Source organism: Ailuropoda melanoleuca, chromosome 4 (genome assembly GCF_002007445.2).
Source record: "Ailuropoda melanoleuca isolate Jingjing chromosome 4, ASM200744v2, whole genome shotgun sequence".
In the NCBI taxonomy this organism is placed as follows: Eukaryota; Metazoa; Chordata; class Mammalia; order Carnivora; family Ursidae; genus Ailuropoda; species Ailuropoda melanoleuca.
This window is the reverse complement of record NC_048221.1, coordinates 120711093-120726237: the sequence shown is the minus strand read 5'-3', so window position 1 is coordinate 120726237 and position 15145 is coordinate 120711093. Positions and strand designations below refer to the sequence as shown.

The 15145-nt window shown below is 47.8% G+C and overlaps 1 long non-coding RNA gene across 1 annotated transcript in view; it reads right to left on the bottom strand.

Annotated features, from left to right (window-relative positions):
• LOC117802037 overlaps window positions 1-7730 on the bottom strand; it is a 15525-nt gene extending 7795 nt beyond the window's left edge. Inside the window, exons 1-3 of the long non-coding RNA XR_004625051.1 lie at window positions 7560-7730; window positions 6674-6977; window positions 5891-6069 (exon numbers count right to left, since the gene is read on the bottom strand). This is a non-coding gene — a long non-coding RNA (uncharacterized LOC117802037). The remainder of the gene's footprint in view (window positions 1-5890; window positions 6070-6673; window positions 6978-7559) is intronic.
• Between the last annotated feature and the right edge of the window lie 7415 nt (window positions 7731-15145).

The following is a 15145-nucleotide window of genomic DNA, read 5'->3' as shown; positions in this document are numbered from 1 at the left end:
CCAGGACTTACTCATCTTGTGACTGGAAGCTTATACTCTTTGACCAACATTTCCCCATTTCCCCCACCCTCCAGCCCCTGGTAAACACCATTAGTCTATTTCCATGAGTTCGCTTTAGTAGATTTCACATATAAGTGGTATCACCAGTGTTTGTCCTTCTCTCTCTGACTTGTTTCACTTAGCCTAATGTGCTCAGGTTCCATCCGTGTTGTCACAAATGGCAGGATGTCCTTCTTTCTCATGGCTGAATAGTATTCCGTGGTGTGTGTATGTGTGTGTGTGGGTGNGTGTGTGTGTGTGTGTGTGGGTGGGTGTGTGGGTGCACGTGCACGTATACATGTATGTATATCACATCTTCTTTATCCAGGTGCCCCAAAATTGTACACTTTTAAAATATTTTCTATTTTAACGTACTTTCCATTGTTGATGAAGAGGAAATATTAATCTTTATAATATTCTCTTTATTCAGCAAACTGGCTGAGCTTTCGTATTAGTACTAATAGTTGGTTGCTTATGTTCTGCTTTCAGTGTGGTCCGTCATAGTTCTCTTTCCTTCCTCTAGTTCTTCTTTGTTCTGATTATATTGCTGTGGCTAAGCCTCCAGTACTGAGCGGGCATCTGGGCTGGCAGGGATGTGTCTAAACTTTCTCCATTTACTGTATTTGCTGTAGATACTCAATAAATAGCCTTCATCAAGTTGAGAAAATACACATTTACTCTAGTTCTGTGAGGTTTTTTTTTAATTCAAAGATGTTCATCAAATGCTTTAAATGCATGAAATGCATGAAATTTTTCTTCTTCAGTTCATTAACGGTAAAAATCACCTTAATAGTTTTTTCCCCTCATGTTAAAGTTTCCCTGTATTCTAGAATAAACCTTAATTGGTCATAACTCTTGAAATACATTGTGGGATACAGTTAACTAATATTTTATTTATAATTTTCATATCTAGAGTCAAATATGAAATAGCCTGATAGGTTTTTTTTGGTTTGTTTTTACAATCCTTATCTGACTTTGTAATAAAGGTTACACCAGTCTTATAACAAAGGAGACCGATTTCTAGTTTCTAGAACAATTTATATATCTCATGTGATTATCTCCTCCTTAGAAGTGGGTGGAACTTTTCTGTAAAACCCTGTGAGCCTAGGGCTTTTCAGGAAGGGGGAGGTCTTTGATTGTGTTTTAATTCTTAACTGAGTACTAGCAACTCAGTGTGCTGTTTATTCTTATTCTAATTTTGGAAATTACATTTTGCCAAAATTACATCAATTTTATTGTCTCCTAATTACAATTCTTCATAATATTATTAGACTAAAACTTTCTGTTGTGTTTGTGATTTCTTTCAGTGTTTATTCCATGTTTATATCTTCTCTTTCTTTCCCCCATGAATTTTGTCATGTATTTGTATATTTTATAATCTTTTCAAAACACCAGCTAGTTTAATGTCTTGTTGCCACAGTCTGATTTTTGACCTTACCTATGTTTTCTTCCCCCCCTTTCTTTCTCCCTTCTTTCCTTCTTTCCTTCTTTCCTTCTTTCCTTCCTTCCTTCCTTCCTTCCTTCCTTCCTTCCTTCCTTCCTTTCCTCCTCCTTCTCCTCCCCCATCTTCCTCTTTTTCTTGTCCTTCTTCCTCTTCTCCTCCACTTCTCTCCTTCTCCTTCTTCTTCAAGTTTATTCTGCAGCTTTTTTCTAGCTTCCTTCCTGCACTAAAAAATTAGCTCCAAGAATGTTTCAAAAAGGGGTTTGGGGATAAGGTATCTGAAGCATGATATACTTGATACTATTTTTATTTTACTTACATTTAAATGGTATTTTAGCTGGATATAAAACTCTAGATTTGAATTCTTCTTCCATCAAAACTTTAAAATATGACTTCATTGTCTTGTGTCCAGTTCTGTTATTGGGGTTTCATGTCATTCTGATTCTTTCTCCTTTTTATTTATTTTATTTATTTTTTGTAGATTTATTTATCCACTTTGGTGGGGGGGAGGAGCAGAGGGAGAGGGAAAGAGAGTCCCAAGCAGACTCCTCACCCAGCATAGAGCCTGACTTGGGGCACAATCCCACCACCCCGAGATCACAACCTGAGCCAAAACCAAGAGTCAGATGCTTAACCAAATGAACCACCCAGGAGCCTCAATTCCTTTTCCTTTTTAGCTGACCTACTTTTTCTTTATAGATGTTTTGAGAATTTTCTCTCTGTCCTTAATGTTCTTAAATTTCCCGACAATATATCTAGGGGTGAGTTCCTCTTTTATTTATCTTGTTTAACACTATGTCCTTTCAATGTGAAGTTTTATATTTTCTTTATTTCTAAGAAAGTCTCAGTCATTATACCTTCAAATATATCCTCTTTCCATAATTTGTTTTCCCATTCTGGTTCCAAAGTTTGTGATCCTAATCACTACACCATCTTCCCTCCCTCTCTGGAAAGAGTCAACGTTTCATTGCCCTTGTCGGTTTAGGTACTGCCTCCCTCCACCACACTGTGAAAGGCAGTGAGAGGGTCCAGTTTTCTGTCTGTATTCCTAGTGCATCAGTGCCCACTGTGTGTTAAATGAATGAATGAATGAATGAATGAATGAATGAACTAAGATAAGAGAATGGAGGAGTGGGACAGGCCAGAGAGCCAGAGCATGAGATGCTATGGGGTCAGGGCAGCAACGAGGATTCATGACAATACCGCATGCCCACACCCAGATGCATGACCTCTATTGGGGGCAGCCCCTTTGGCAAAGCTGTCCCTGAGGAGTTAGCACCTGGGGCAGCCATGCTCTGAGATAATGACTGCCATATCCTCAACCAGGTCTGGCCTCAAGCTCTCTTCTGACAGTGGTGGGGATCCTGAAGTGAAGCTGGCTTGACTTTTTCCTGTCCAGCTATGGGACGTATGGCAAGTTGTCCTGCTCTTTGACCCTCCGTTTTCTCTTCTATAACTTGGAAATAATGACATGGCCTTGTCCAGCTTGTAAGGGTGTAAAGAGCAGCAAAAGAGATGTTGAAGTGTGAACAGCTGCCCATAACAAGGGGCCACTATCATCAGGGACACATCACAATGCACCTAAGAGCCTCTAGCCCTTGGGTCTGAGTTCTGAAGGGAGATTTTGCCATGGAGTCCTTGATTTAAATCCCTCTTCCTTGGAGGGGGCCAAGACTCCCCGAAGTCTGTGGTTCTCCAGATCATTGGGAAGAAACTTCTAGGAGCCAGAGCCAGCTCCCATCCAGATGGAGCCGCAACTCTAGGCTGGTGATTCCACCCACTCTTCGCTGTCCCCTCCCACGTGCTCAACCACAACTTTGTACTGTATTTCTCCACTCCATCCCCCCCTCCTCCCCTCCTTTGGTTTCATTGAGTTCCCATTCTGGTCTCCCCTGCTTGTAAGAGGGCCCCACACTCTGTGAACATTTTCCTTCCCCTCTGCCCAGCAGAACTTCCTTCACTGTATTTGTACCTTATGACTCTGCTCTAAGCTAGGCCTATGCTGAGGAATTCAGTCTAAGGGTCTCTTAGCTGATATGGGTTTACTCCTCATGAGCTCTCTCTCTCTGTCTCTATATATATATATAGAAGAAATTATATAGAAAATATACTTTCAGTAGGGTTCCCGAAGTCTTAACCCAAAGAGGGTACCAGTGGTGGGAAATGTCAGGTCCCCTGGCAGCCTGGGGGCAGGGAGGGGGAAGGACATCTTCCAAACCCCTCAAATAGCCCACACAGGCAGTAATGTAGAATCTTGACAAATACTCCCTTGGTTCCCAAGGCACAGACATTTTTCTGGATCAGACTCTCTCTCCTGTACCTAGGCTATCAGCTCTCAGAAAACACCCTTTCACTTTGGCTTCTCTAAATGTCCACTCTGAGCAACCTTTGAGCCTTTATCGATTCATGTGAGTTTTCTACCATCTCCTCTTTTTTATTTTTTAAGTAGGTTTGATGTCCTTTCAATATTCCTGCCTTTCTGATCTTTCATAAAAGTCTTCCTTTTGTATAGCTTTATTTGAAGAGGCTTCAAGTATGAGGTGGGAAATTGGATTGAATTCTCTTGGGCACCATCCAACCCTAACTCATTGATTCTGTGAAATTTGTGACATAGTTAACACTAAACTAGCACCACTGAGGTTCACTAATGATTAAACCTTCAATTATGCAGATAGTGCCCCTCTCCTTTCTGAGAAGATGCAATGCTAACCAGCAACATCTTTGTTCCGTGTTAGGATTAATGAGTTACTTTGATATTGTCTAGTTTGAACATTCAGACTAGCTGTATTTCCAATGTGCTTTGGAAATCCCATCTTAGTAATGACAATAATAGATAACACACAGTATACCAGGCACTGTCCCAAGTACTTTAAATATATTAACTTATTTATTTCTCATAATATTACGAGATAATATTTTTACCCCTACATTACAGAAGGGCAAACTGAGGCACCGAGATCCTAAGTAATTTGCCCAAGATCAGAGTCAGTAAATGATAGAGCTAGGATCCAAATTTAGCAGTGTGGCCTCTTAACTACTACCCAAGCTACCTCCCGAAGTTCAGACAAGATTACTGTGCCCCCTTTCATATGTAATTATGCTGGCACATCTCCTCCCAGGAGACTATGAGAGCCCCTCCTCCACCGCCTTACATTATAATGTGTCTCGGCTTTTACCTTTTGCACACTGAAAAGAAGAATTAGGAGACCTTTGAAAGAGGTGAGTACTGGAAGTAAAGATACTGAAGCTACAATAAGAAACAGGAAGTAAGCAATGTTTGAGTCAAGGTCAGAAGGGTTGAAGAGGTGAGTGGAGGAGGAAATGAGGGTCTAACAAGGGCTGCGAAGTCAGAAGCACATGCCATACAAAAGAATACGAATCGGAGCACTCAAAATCATAAAGTTGTCAAATTCATCAACAGAATTTTATTTGAAGCCTAACAGGGTGTTTTGTTTTGTTTTGTTTGGAACTAGACAATCTGATTTGGAAGAAATTGATTTCTTAAAATGGATTTGGAAGAGCAAAGGGCCAAAAATAACTGAGAAGCAATTTTGAAAAAGTAGAACGTGGAAGAACTTGCCCTACCAGATATCAGGATTTATTATCAAAATATCTCGTAATGAAGACAGCAGAGTTTGGGCAAAAGGATAAGCGTTGGAACAGAACAGAAAGCCTAGTCACGGGCCCACCCATTTTTGGAAACAATACCAAGCAGAGACGATATTACAAATGCATGGGGAGAGGGTGGTCTATTTGATAAATGAGTCCTAGGAATGACTTTTATCCATATGGAAAATACAAAATTAGATTTCTCCCTTAGATCAACCCTCTGTGGATTAAAGAACTAAAAACAAAAAGCAAAACTTTAAAGCACAGAGTGAAAATACAGAAAAATTCTTCATGACCTTAAGATAACAACTTCTCTTTAAGAAAGCAAACAATCAGGGGCGCCTGGGTGGCACAGCGGTTGGGCGTCTGCCTTCGGCTCAGGGCGTGATCCCGGCGTTACGGGATCGAGCCCCACATCAGGCTCCTCCGCTGTGAGCCTGCTTCTTCCNAAAAAAAAAAAAAAAGAAAGAAAGCAAACAATCAAAAAACAGAACATAAAAAATCGATAATTTTGACTTCAAAAAATTAACTTCTTTATTACAAAAGGCCATTATAACAAAGTGAAAAACAAGCCACAGCCTGAGAGAAAGCACTTGCAATGAGTGTAACAGGTAAAGAAATCTATCAAATTAATTAGAAAAAGATAAACAGCACTTGGGAAGAAATGGGCAAAGAGTATAAACCATCAGTTTGTAGAACAGGAACCCCAGGAGATCAATCGAAATACAAAAAGGAGCTTGCTTCCACTATTAACCAAAGAAATACAAATCAAAACAACAATAAAACATCATTCACACCTACCAGATCAGCAAAAATGGATGTCAGCCAATGCCAAGTGTTGGCAGAACTGTGAAGTCGCGGAAACTCACTCCCTCCTAGTGGGATTGTAAGTTGGTACAAGTACTTTGGAGACCAATTTGGCAAGAACTAGTAAAGTCGTAGGTGGTCATGTCCAGAAGTTCTACTCCCGGGCATCTAGTCTGTATGTGGACACAAGGAGACATATATTAAGATGTTTGCTCTAGCTTCGCAACCACCTAAATGTCCATCAACGAGAAAATAAGATAACTAAATCGTATTATAGTTATACAATGGAGCACAGTACAGCCTGTGTCGACAGAGGTAAAGATCTCACAATTGTAATGCTAAGGGAGAAATGAACACTGCGGAAGATTCTGATATTGTATATAATTCACGTATGTAGCTTATAAGCTGGCAGGGCGTAATAAGTAATATTTTGTAACATTTATGGATACATAAAAAATGCAATAGAAATAGTAAAAAATATAGAAACATGCATGAGGATGACTAACGCTGAATTCAAAACAGTGCTTAGCTCTGGGAAGTGAGGGAGGAGATGGGCTGGAGAGGAGTACAGAGGGGAACTCCGTTGTATCTCTAATAGTTACTTCCTTTGAAGTAGAAAGACCTAAAGAAAATAAGGCAATATGCTAATATTTGCTAAAGCCGATGTGGCCATCATTAGCGCTGCCCACCGAATATATCTGGTTCTCTGCCTTCCAGGCCCATGGTCGGATTGCATCGCCCATCCGCTCTGAAGTTAGGGGTGGCCTAGAGACTTACTTTGGCCGGCGAACTGGAGTGGAGGTGACTTCTGTTTCTGGCCTCATGAACCCGTGCACAAAAGTTTTGGCCAATGTGGCCGCGCAGAGTCAAAGCTTCTCTCTTCCCCAGTCCCTGAGCAGACGGGATGTCTCCAGGCGGCCCGTGGAGGACAGGTGGGTGGGTAAGAAATGAGCCTTTGTTGCTCTCAGCCATTGAGATTTGGGGATGTTTGTTAGGACAGCACAACCAAGTCTTTCCTGACGGACATAACTGGGAAGTTGGTCCACAGGGCTTCCCTGTATTATTAGTCTCTGATTTTTATCTACATATTGAAAAATTACAAATAACATTTTTAAAGTTCTTAAGTTGGACCGAATTGATCCTATTTCTCAGTCCGTAGCACATTATCTTTACCCGTCTCCGCAAGGCCCTGCTCTTCTTTCATTAATTCTTATTTTCTTAATAAGCACCTCAGACCTGAGATGGAAGCGAGCTGGCTCTGCAGGAGATCTTGCTAAGGGGAGTGAGTGATGGGCTCACCCCCCAGCCTGAGTCCAGCCTCCCTCCATGCTGTATGCAAGCCTGTGGCATCTCTCAGTGGCTTGTGGGCACCAGAAACCCAACTAGAAAGTCTGAGCTCTCCTCCAGAGAAGTGTAAACAAGATTTTGAGGAATGCACCCCGCAACTGTTGCTGACCCTTTGTAGGGCTTTTAGAAAACCGGTTTTGCTCTTCGTTTCCAGTTCTCTGGTGTGTCTGAAAGCAGCAGCCCGCCCCCCCCCCAGGGAGAGTCCCTTTCCTGCCCCTTGGAGCCAGCACCTGCCTTCCATCCCCACCAGCCACCAACCCTGTCCCCAGAGGCAGGTCACCTCTGCCAGAAATGCTAGGAAAACTCTCTCACCCACCTCTTGGCTTCCAGGTTCCTTTCCAGGGCTGCCTGCAAAACCCGCAGGGAGTAAAAACCCCAGAGAGAGGTGGGGGGAGGGGGCATAGTGCTGTGGAGAAGGAAGAGAAACTTGTGCTCCTGGCCAGTTCTGTTCCGCACAGCGCAGCGAAACGCAAGCGGTGCCTGGAAGTCACCGTGAAATGCAATGCCTTTGAGAAGTTCCGTGGAAAGAATGATATCATGGCCAACCACTCCCTGCGCCCCCCCAGCCTTTTTTCCAGTGGGAGTGAGAAGTAAATAGACTGACACATTTTCCAGTCAGGGAGCAATTCTGGACAGCGAGTTTACCTTGGCACCCGTGCTCAGGTGGGGCTGTGAGAAACCTTATCTGTGCTTGGCCGGTAAACAAGGAGCCCTCATCTCCCCGGAGCCTGGGCCAGCGCACAGGTGACCGCAGGGGGCAGGGGAGCGGGGCCAGCAGTGAGCTGGCCAGAGCCACCGCAGAGCCAGACTGGCCCGGGGCGGGGCGGTGGGGGGGTGGTTGCAGACCGTGGTAGGTAAATAATGCCTCGATTTGATCGACAGACTCATTACTGACTCCGTCGGCTGCCAAGAGAAATGCCATCAAATCCAGCAGATTCAAAGGTAGAATTGATGTCCCTTAATTGGAAGATTCTCGCCCTGTCATGCGCATAGGTCACCTGGGGATCTCCTTAAAACGCAGCAGCTTCTGATCAGCAGGTTGGGGCCGGGCAGAGAAATAGCGTTTCTAGCAAGCTGCGGAGGGCCTGCGTTTGGTGCTGGCCCGCCGACCACGCTGACTTAACAAAGTCTCCATGTGCAGATGACTGTGTGCCTTTTTCACAGCCACGGCAGTAACCATTAAGGAGCTCAGTCTTGACTCCGTGACAGGTGCTGTACGGGTGTTTTCCGTCATCCCGCTCTCACTCTCTACCCTGGCTCTGCAAGGTGGGGGTTACTATTCCTGCCCCCTCCTTGACAGGCAAGGACAGAGAGGCTAAGAGAGGTGAATTCATGCACTGTACGGGTCATTTCCAAGAGATTTCGTGACTACCTTCCCTCTCCTCCCCAGTGATCTGAAATAACCCACAAAGGGTAATAAACACCCTCTGCTTGTGGTGATTCGCCCTCTTGCTACCCGAGAATGAGTAATTCCTTTTGTACAGAATCATCAGGGCCAAGCACAGGAATTCAGAAACCCTAGAAGCAATATTGGGCCCAGTAATTCCTGGACACGATAGTGGCAGCTCTGCAGAGAGGTGGACGAGCCTCGTTTTCGCTCCCTCTGGCGCTGATGTGTTCGCCCACACGACCTGCCGTGGGAGACTCTTTTTTTTTTTTTTTTAAGATTTTATTTATTTATTCGACAGAGATAGAGACAGCCAGCGAGAGAGGGAACACAAGCAGGAGGAGTGGGAAAGGAAGAAGCAGGCTCATAGCGGAGGAGCCTGATGTGGGGCTCAATCCCATAACGCCGGGATCACGCCCTGAGCCAAAGGCAGACGCTTAACCGCTGTGCCACCCAGGCGCCCCCCGTGGGAGACTCTTCATACCTGGAGTAGACACTTTGATGCGTCAGCTTGGAAAGAATGCCTCTCTTGGGGCCATTCAGAAGAAAAAAATGCCCCAGCTTGTGGAAACACCAAAGTGAAGGCAATTATAATTGGACTGACTGACCTGGAGATATTTAAATACTTCGAAGAACTGCGATGTGCTCTTGCAAAACCCAGCCCGCTGGCAGCTGTGAACTCGCATCATGTCCGGATCTTACGGAGCCAGGCAGCCACCGCACCCCGGGCGCAGCGGGAGCGGTGAGAGACGCCCCTGCAGCCCCGTGGAAGCCCGGATTTTGGCTGGCCCCTCACCAAGCCAGGCTCCGCCAGGACAGCAGGAACATTTGAAGCTCACCCGTCGCGGTACAGCGATGGGACCGTGATTTGCACGGCAGGGTGGCGAAGGCCAGGGTCAGGCCTTCCTGCAGAGCCATCCCAGCTCCACCCTGCGAAGTTCTGACACAGAAGAAAACACACTGCAGCAAGTCCCAAGATACAGCGGAGGCCTCCATAGAAGTCATAATTAATATTGTCGCTTACATGTAACACCATTCTAGGGAGCATTTGAGGGAGTTTAACAGACACCACGTAAAATAGGAGAGAATATGAGGGAAAGGAAAATAAAGGGAAAAGGGGTGGAGCCTAATGGGGGTAATACCTCTTCATATACCATCAGGTCCTGTATGCCTGGGCTAAGATCTTCAAATCAAGCTCTGATTCCCTAACCTAAACGCACCCAGCACTCACTGCACCCACGACGTACAGCCAAGAAGCGGCAGCCTCAGGGAAGCGCAGCCATCCCGTTCCGGAAGGGGTGGAAAGTCAGGAAGCTCATCCCCAACACACTCTATGGGCCCTGCCTTGGGAAACTGGAGGGCGACTTCTAAGGCCCTCTGGGCCCCGCCTCTCTGGAGATCTGAACTCCGTCTTTTCCCCAGGCCTGGTGTCATTTTCACTCAGTGCTTTGGGGAGCGAGCCCCTCAATCTCCCTGCAAACCTGCAGACATTGATGGGCTAGTTGGGGGTCACAACATGTAGCCCAACCACAGGCTGGGGAGCCGTGGTCTTCCTGCCATGAGCTGTTGGGCGCTTTCTTGGGACAAGCACAATCCAAGGAGCCAGAGGACCAGACCAAGGGCTGGTCCTGAGTTCACCACTCACTGACTGTCGGAGCTGAGGAAAGGCAACTCCTCTCTCGGGGCCTTAGTCCTGTTGCCTGAAAAATGGAGGACATGGGCTGGCATTCCGTCTGTCCCCTCCCTGAGGATTCTCCAAGCCGCAGCCCTCTGCGGTGTGACAAAGTGAAGGGAGGCCCTAAAGCAGAGCTGCAAGCTTTGGGGTCTGGGGCAAAGAGAGAAATGCGCGACCCGGATGCTCTGTCAGAGGAGGACCCACTGCCCGGCTGTGGTAGTGCAGTCAGCAGATGGCCCCCAGCTGTCCGCTCCTTCAAGGTTGGCACCAGCCTAAGAGACCCACCTCTCCCAAGACCTTGTCCTTCCTCCAGGACGGCCCACGCTGCGGGCTGAGCAGAGCAGGGGAAAGCAGACCCTGGCATTTCGTCCCAACACAGGCCACTCTGACAGGTAACAATTGCTCCACAGCTCCCCGAAGAAGTGGCCGAGCTTTGTGGAACGTGCATCTCCGTCAGACTTCCTTCTGGGTCCGCTCCCGCTGCTTCTCCTGCCTTTCCTGGGTGCTGGTCCCAAACCCTGTTTCCACATCTGTCTCTGAGGAATGCATCTGCACAGCAGCCAGAGCCCACGGCACCCAGAATGGCCAGGCACCTGACCTTCAGAACAGAAGCCTTGGCCGCCATGGACCCAAGAGCGAGAGAAGCGACTGGCGTGGTCGCCAGGACAGCACGTGTAGCCAGAGCTACAAGTCGGGGCGGTCCTCAGGTGGGAGCCCTGCCCTCTAAAAGGCAGGACCCCCTTCCCCCACCCCTAGACCGGCCCCTCCGCACTTTGCTTTTCCAGCAGGTGGTGCTGGTTTTGCAGAACCTTGGGCTCAAGAAACCCAAGGCTTCTCCAGTTCCCTTTCTCTTCTGCTCCCACGTCCAAGCAAGTACTGAGTTCTGAAGGCTGCATCTCCGCACCGCCTCCGCCTCCTGCCATCACCTGCTCCTCTGAGTGCTGCCTCCCGCTTGGGCCCTCGCAGCAGCAGCCCCCTGCAGACCTCCCTCTCCAGTTCACCCCTCCTTTCTGACTGTCAGATGGCTATCCCGGTGCAGGCTGCTCTCCCTGTGATGCCCGCCTCTGCTCCCCTCACACAGTCCCTCCCACCTGTTTCCCCCGAAGTCACGGGGATGTTCACGGGGGTGTTCGTTGCGGCTTGTAACAACTACCCAAACACGAACAAAGGTGGTAAAACAATGGGAATTGGATGGGAAGTTGCTGTTTCTGGCTGGATTCGGGTCAGCGTTCTTTCCTTACCTTAGACCTGCAAGACAGAGCACTCGTTCGGTGGCTGAGATGTCGCTGGCACGTAAGCGCGGGTGCTTGTGCGAACGTGGAGAGTCCCAAGAACAGAGGAGCCGGGCGACTTGCTGGCCCTTGAGACCAGGTATTGAGAAATACCCTATAACACAAATAGCTTTAAAATGCCCATGTCCCTGTGTGTAGACGGGCAGGCTGTGTGTGGGGGAGACCATATAACCTCTCTGGGCTGCCACAGGAAAGCAGTGGCTCGCACACCTGTGTGCTTCTAGCCAGGGTGTTGGCATGTGCGAGAGCCAGTGCAAATACGCCGAGAAAGTGCTGGAAAGAGGGAGAGACGGGATATCAATTATTAGATTCAGCATCCTTCTCTTCTAAGAGAACTGGCTTGGCCTCGCTTTCTCAGTAACCAAGAGAGGGTTGCTGCCCTTGCTATGTTTTCCTGTTAACAAGCAACAAAATGAAGTAATGAATGTGAGTTTCACTTTTCCTTCTTTTTCCTATTCATTTTCAAGCAGATCCAATGGAGGATAAGTTAATACCGCACTTTTCTGCCAAGGAAGCTGAGTCATGCCGCTCTTGCATCCTTTCTGTGCAGGGAACTGAGGCCAGGGAACATCAGGCCCATTTTACAGATGAGTTAGAGTGAGGCCAAGTAAAGAGACCTGTTCATTCTCTTGTTAAGAATGTCAGACAACATCATAATCTGGAGTGGAATTCATTAGTCTTTATATTTTTTTCTTTTTAACCAACTGAGCCACCCAGGAGCCCCTATATTTTCTTCTTTTTAAATTGAGAAATTCATAAGCATTGTGGAAGATTATGTCCCGCAGATGAAGGCAATAAGATGAGAATAACCCAGGGGAGTGCGTGTGAAGGGGACCCTCTCTGGGGTGGAAGTGGAAGCAAAGTGAGTCGGAGCTCTCATTGGCGCACTCTCCAGCCACTCAAGCAGGTGGCTAGAGCAAGGAATGCCTCCAACTCCAGAAAGACTCAAGCACACAGAATGTTAGCTTCTTTCATTAGTAACCTCAAGGGCACTAGAGCATAAAGCTAGAAGGCAGCCTCAGGGGAATCTCCTTCCACCTTTCTGGTTTTTGTTTCCTAAGAGGAGGCCTGGCTGAGAAGGTAGGAGATAGACAGGGGCCCACCCAGAGGGCAGGTGGGGAGTGCAAGGCAAGGTTCTGCGGTGGTGTAGGCTTCAGAAGCGCCCAGCTGCCCCACTGCCCCCAGTAGCTGACGGTGCTCCCACCTGAATCCATATTGTACCGTTCCCGACTGCTCGCTAGGCTTAGAAGCCCGTGGCAGGGAGCCTCTGCTGCCCTGAGGGCCTCATTAAGCCTGTGAAAAGGCATATGGCCTTTCTCACTGTCGTGGCTTGTCATAGGCTTTGCTCACGCTGGTGCAGGACCTCTCCCCTGGGGTGCGCCTGGGCTGCTGGGCCTGGCTGGGCCTGGGCAGGTGCACTGGGTGTCTGGGGCCCACTCAGAGGAGTCACTTTCAGTCGGAAGCTTTGTACCTCCTTAGTGGAAAGGGTTTGCCAAGACCCTTTCCCCCCTCCCCTTCATCTGTGGACTTAATCCACTGGAGTGGATTGTGCCAGATTATAGCTAGGGGCAAGGATTCCAATCAGATCCCTCCCGATGGCAAGCCCACTGGTTGCCACCACCCCAGCCCTTCCGAGGGGTTCACTTCTTGCTCTGTCTTACCGTGGCATGGGTTCCCCTCAGACTTCTGCCACCAACCATATCAGCCTCTGTGACCACAGAGCTCTTTCTTCTCACCTACTTAACCTGCCTGAAATGCCATTCATTGTTCGACAAAGGCCGTGGACGTATGTCTCACCATAGTGTGAATTTATGTGTCAGATCAAGTGTGGTTGCCTAGCAGCTGCCTGGGATTAGGGAGCTGAAGGATGGACGCTCGCATGGAAAAGAAAAGCCTGGTTTTGGAGCTTGCAAGGCTGTGATGAAGGGAGCATGGGTTTCTTGAGTTCAGTGGGCAGGCCAGAGAGAGGTGTGAAATGAGAGGGAGTGGAAAGGGGAAGTCTCCCAAGACACAGTTCACATCAACTCGATTTGACCTACTTAACACTTCTGCTTGGGCGCCACTTAACTGGAAAAAGAAATGCTGATATTCACTCAAATAACATAGAGGTGAGGGGAACTGATGGGTTTGGCCTATGAAGTGACGGACTTTTGTTCCTGCTGGAAATTCTGTGCACGGTCTGCAGAGTACAAGGACCTTTACTAACAAATAGGCATTCCGCTCAGCGCGTGGACTTGCAGCTGCAGGGCTCCAGTGCTCCCTCCCGAGATCAAGGATCTTCTGCTCACTCCTCATTTCCAGGCACACCCCTGGTACTTTCTTACCCCTGAGCCTTTGCTTTTGCTGTTCTTGTGGTAAGGATTGCCCTTCACTGGCTCCTACCCGTCCTTCCAGGCCAACTCAATGGCATCCTTTCTCTTTAGCTTTTCTTGACAATGTTCATTCGTTCATTCATTCCTATAACAAGTGTTTCTTGAGTGCCTAATATGTGCAAGGCCCTCTTCCAGGTGATGAAGTCCAGCGGCAAACAAGACAGACTCAGTCCTTACGCTTATGGAGCTTCTATGCTGGTAGTCAGCACCCTTTTTCCCAAGACAAGAGTAATCACAGCACCTCCCCCCCCATGGTCACATGTCTCTACAGCAGTGGTTATCATACGGTCTTAGAAGGGGCTGGTGTCTGGTCCTCCCAGTCTCCTCAGTGATGGACCCCACGCCAAGCACCAGAGGCAGTCCTTGATTTCTTTATACAAAGAACTCAGGAGAGCAAACCTGGTAGGAAAGGCAGAGGCGAGGGGTCTTTTTTTTTTTTTAATATTTTATTTACTTATTTGTGAAAGAGAGAGAGCACAAACAGGGCAAGCGACAGGCAGAGGGAGAAGCAGGCTCCCTGCTGAGCAAAGAGCCAGATGTGGGACTTGATCCCAGAACCCTGGGATCATGACCTGAGCCGAAGGCAGACACTTAACTGACTGAGCCACCCAGGTGTCCCAGAAGTGAGGGGTCTTATATGCAAACTCATCTGCAAAACTTGTATGCATAGCACGTGTGCTATTTTTACTCAGCCTTAGCATTGTGTAAGGGATCGCTAAAGCAATTTAGGGAATTTACCCTAAAGCTGTATTGGCCTGATAGACATACTGTTATCACTTGGAGTGTGTTTATTTGTGATGGCTTTGAGGGGTGATGGATTTGGGAGAGCTCAAGTTCCCCCGAAAGCGATTCCTTGGCCCCATCCCCATTGGGCCCACACTGGGTGCCTACGACCTGGTCGAATTGTGGCTGAAAGGGCAGGAAAGTGTAATATGGACCCAGCCATCTGATCCCAAGGCTGGGCAGTGTGTGGGTGTGAAGCACACCTGGGACTCCAGCGAACTGGTGTGAGCTCGGATTACAGTTGGCAGAAGCGGTCTGAAGGAGCCGCTCCCTGATGCAGAATTCACTGCTCACTCCCCCTCCTCCTCCTCACCCCCCCTCGCCCCGGGATGAGGCCAGGAGGGACGCATCTGCCCCTGGAGGAAGCAGGGCGACATCCTGTATACTTGAAAA